The sequence below is a fragment of the Monodelphis domestica genome, chromosome 2, assembly GCF_027887165.1.
Source record: "Monodelphis domestica isolate mMonDom1 chromosome 2, mMonDom1.pri, whole genome shotgun sequence".
Lineage (NCBI taxonomy): Eukaryota > Metazoa > Chordata > Mammalia > Didelphimorphia > Didelphidae > Monodelphis > Monodelphis domestica.
In genome coordinates this window covers 154,469,635-154,474,455 of record NC_077228.1, presented here as the reverse complement: position 1 = coordinate 154,474,455, position 4,821 = coordinate 154,469,635, and positions in this window count along the sequence as shown.

The following is a 4,821-nucleotide window of genomic DNA, read 5'->3' as shown; positions in this document are numbered from 1 at the left end:
TTGCTCACCTAGAATGGGTGTCCTCAAACATTTTATGTGTGTCACAAACTCCTTTTCCATCTGGTGTAGCCTATGAAAACCATCTCCAAGTTTTTAATGTTTTAAGTTCCTAAAATAAAATACACAGGCTTACAAAGAAAACTAATTATATTAGAAAATGGTTAGACTTCCAGTCAAGATGGCGGTTTAGAAGCAGCAAAATATCAGACCTCTGAAAACCTTTCCTTACCGGTCACAAACTGAATGCTCCAATGGGACTGAAATTCAAACTTAACAACAGGACAGAGCCGGGGAACCCTTCTTCTGGACTCAAATCAAAAGGTACGCCCCCCAAAAGCCAGAATCCTAGAACACTTGGGTCTAAGGGGAAGGCAGAAGGAAGGTCCCAGGATCCCTACCCCATAATCCAGAGCGCTGAGCCCACAGCAGCAGCGGGAACCTCAGGGCCATCAAAGATGCTGTTCTGAAGGGCATACCTTGAAAGCAACCTGGGCCAGTCTCAGGGTGTCCAACACAGATGGCAGGGAAGCAGCCTAAGAGAGATGGGGGGAGCCTGTAGCCCCGTGGCTTGGTCCTTCCATTGGAGTCTCACCGGAGGTTTTTGCCTCAGGGCACATCCAGACCAACCCAGTTGAACATAATCTGATCAGGAGCCCTCAGAGCTCAGAGAGGCCAGGATCCCTCCCCCCCTAGAGTGAAGGGCCTCCAAAAGGACAGGAACCTCCAGGTGGGCAAAGGCACTGGGGTACTTTGCGGACAGTGCTGTGCCAGGCCCAGAGCGTGGAAGTAAGGCAGCAGAGAAGCAACTGGAGAGAAGTGAGAGCAGTAACATCTGAAACGCCACCAGGCAGGGGAGGGAAGACCCTGGGCTTCCCCAGGAAGACAGTGCAGCTGTGGAGAATGGACAATTTGCCTGGGGCTAAAGCCTCGGATCATCAGACAGATACACTGAGAGCCAGTCCTCCTCACTCAGATTTCTGACTGGAAAGGGGAAGAAAAATCATAGAAATGGCAAACAGTGAAGAAGTTCAACAGCCTCAAAACACCAAGAAAAGCAAGAAGAAGGGGGTGACTTTGGACACATTTTATGGAACAAAAATACTAAATACAGAGGAGATAGAAGAGGAAACACAAACAAATGCTCCAAAACCTTCCAAAAGAAATGGAAATTCTCCACAAACTCTTGAAGAATTTAAGTTGGAAATTATAAAAAAAAATGGAAGCCTTCTGGTAGGAAAAATGGGAAACAATGCAAAAGGAACTCAGCAATCTGAGGGACCAAAATATGCAAATGCAGAAACAGCTCGAAGCCTCAAAAAACAGGTCAGACCAAACTGAAAAGGAAAACCAGTCTTTAAAGGTCAGAATCAGGCAACTGGAAGATAATGATCTTGCAAAAGAGCAAGAGTTAATAAAGCAAAGTCAAAAGACTAAAGAATTAGAAGATAACATAAAATATCTTACTGTCAAGGTGACAGACCTGGAAAACAGAGGAAGGAGAGACAATCGGAGAGTCGTTGGTCTACCAGAAAAGCCAGAAATAAATAGTAATCTTGATACCATAATACATGATATCATCAAAGAAAACTGCCCAGAGATTTTAGAACAAGGCGACAAAATATGCATTGAAAGAGTTCACAGAACACCCTCTACACTGAATCCCCAAAAGACAACTCCCATGAATGTAATTGCCAAATCCCAAAGCTTCCAAGCAAAAGAAAAAATCTTACAAGAAGCAAGAAAAAGGCAATTTAGATATAAAGGAACACCAATCAGGGTCACATAGGACCTAGCAATTTCCACTCTGAACGACCATAAGGCATGGAACATGATATTCAGAAAAGCAAGAGAGCTGGGTCTTCAACCAAGAATCAGCTATCCATCAAAACTGACTATATACTTCCAGGGGAAAGTATGGGCATTCAACAAAGTACAAGATTTCCAAGTATTTGTAAAGAAAAGACCAGAGCTCTATGGAAAGTTTGACAACCAAACACAAAGAGCAAGGGAAACTTGAAAAGATAATATGAAGGAAAGGGAAAAGGAGAAAAATGCTATCTTTTTCTTTTATTCAAACTCTCTTCTATAAGGACTACATTTATGTCAAATTATATATATTAATATGTGGGGAAAAGTTGTATGCATCATTAGAGTAGTAAGAAAAATCATGCATAGGGAAAGTTTGGGACAGCAAGATGATATGGAGAAAGGGAGGGATAGAAAGAAAAAGGGAGGGGGGAATAGTTGATGGTACTAAGATATACTCCAAGAAATAGAAAAAAAAACTAAATAGAATAATCATTCTCACACAAAGATACACATTAGAAGGGGAGGGGAAGAAATATCCTATAAGAAGGAGAGGAAGAGAGTTTTTACTTAAACCTTACTCTCAGTGAAATCAACTCTGAGAGGGAAGAGCATCTAGACCCATTGGGATCTTGAATTGTATCTTATCCAACAGGGTAAGGGAAAACCAAGTGGGAGGAGGGGGGAGGGAACAAAAAAAGGGAGGGAAGGAAAGGCGGGGAGGGGAAGGGAACAAAAAGGGAGGGGCTAGAAAGGGAAACATATCAAGGGAGGGGACTAGGGGGACTGTTTTATTTTTTTTAACATTATTTTATTTGGTCATTTCCAAACATTATTCATTGGAAACAAAGATGATTTTCTTTTCTTCCCTTCCCCTCCCCCACCTCTCCCATAGCCGACATGTAATTTCACTGGGTATCACATGTGTTCTTGATTCGAACCCATTTCCATGTTGTTGGTATCTGCATTAGAGTGTTCATTTAGAGTCACTCCTCAGTCGTATCCCCTCAACCCTGGCAGTCAAGCAGTTGCTTTTCATCAGTGTTTTTACTCCCACAGTTTATCCTCTGCTTGTGGATAGTGTTTTTTAGATCCCTGCAGATTGTTCAGGGACATTGCATTGACACCAATGGAGAAGTCCATTACCTTTGATTGTACCACAGTGTATCAGCCTCTGTGTACAATGTTTTCCTGGTTCTGCTCGTTTCACTCTGCATCGCTTCCTAGAGGTTGTTCCAGTCTCCATGGAATTCCTCCACTTTATTATTCCTTTTAGCACAATAGTATTCCATCACCAACATATACCACACTTTGTTCAGCCATTCCACAATTGAAGGGCATCCCCTCATTTTCCAATTTTTTGCCACCACAAAGAGCGCAGCTATGAATATTCTTGTACAAGTCTTTTTCCTTATTATCTCTTTGGGGTACAAACCCAGCAGTGCTATGGCTGGATCAAAGGGCAGACAGTCTTTTATCGCCCTTTGGGCATAGTTCCAAATTGCCCTCCAGAATGGTTGGATCAATTCACAACTCCACCAGCAATGAAGTAGTGTCCCTACTTTGCCACATCCCCTCCAGCATTCATTACTTTCCATATCTGTCATGTTAGCCAAATCTGCTAGGTGTGAGGTGATACCTCAGAATTGTTTTGATTTGCATCTCTCTGATTAGAAGAGATGTAGAACATTTTTTCATGTGCTTATTAATAGTTTTAATTTCTTTGGCTGAGAACTGCCTGTTCATTTCCCTTACCCATTTATCAATTGGAGAATGGCTTGATTTTTTGTACAATTGATTTAGCTCTTTGTAAATTTGAGTAATTAAACCTTTGTCAGAGGTTTTTATGAAGATTGTTTCCCAATTTATTGCTTCCCTTCTGATTTTAGTTACATTGGTTTTGTTTATACAAAACCTTTTTAATTTGATGTAGTCAAAATTATTTATTTTACATTTTGTGACTCTTTCTAAGTCTTGCTTGGTTTTAAAATCTTTCCCTTCCCAAAGGTCTGACATGTATACTATTCTGTGTTCACCTAATTTACTTATAGTTTCCTTCTTTATGTTCAAGTCATTGACCCATTCTGAATTTATCTTGGTGTAGGGTGTGAGGTGTTGATCCAAACCTAATCTCTCCCACACTGTCTTCCAATTTTCCCAGCAGTTTTTATCAAATAATGGATTTTTGTACCAAAAACTGGGGTCTTTCAGTTTGTCAAAGACTGTCTTACTGAGGTCATTTACACCAAGTCTATTCCACTGATCCTCCTTTCTGTCTCTTAGCCACTACAAAATTGTTTTGATAACCACTACTTTATAGTATAGTTTGAGATCTGGGACTGCAAGTCCTCCTTCCTTTGCATTTTTTTTTCATGATTTCCCTGGATATCCTTGATCTTTTGTTCTTCCAAATGAACTTATTTATGTTTTTTTCTAATTCAGTAAAGAAGTTTTTGGTAGTTCAATGGGTATGGCACTAAATAAGTAAATTAATTTGGGTAGGATTGTCATTTTTATTATGTTAGCTTGTCCCACCCATGAGCAATCAATGTTTTTCCAGTTTTTTAGATCTAGTTTTAACTGTGTGAAAAGTGTTTTGTAGTTGTGTTCATATAGCTCCTGTGTTTGTCTAGACAGATAGATTGCTAAGTATTTTATATTGTCTAGGGTGATTTTGAATGGTATTTCGCTTCTAATTCTTGCTGCTGAAATGGGTTAGAGATATATAGAAATGCTGATGACTTATGTGGGCTTATTTTATATCCTTCAACTTTACTAAAGTTGTTAATTATTTCGAGTAACTTTTTGGTTGATTCTCTAGGATTCCTTAAGTAAACCATCATATCATCCGCAAAGAGTGATAGCTTGGCCTCCTCATTGCCAATTTTAATACCTTCAATTTCTTTTTCTTCTCTAATTGCTACTGCTAGTGTTTCTAGTACAATGTTAAATAATAGAGGTGATAATGGGCATCCTTGTTTCACTCCTGATCTTATTGGGAAGGCTTCTAGTTAG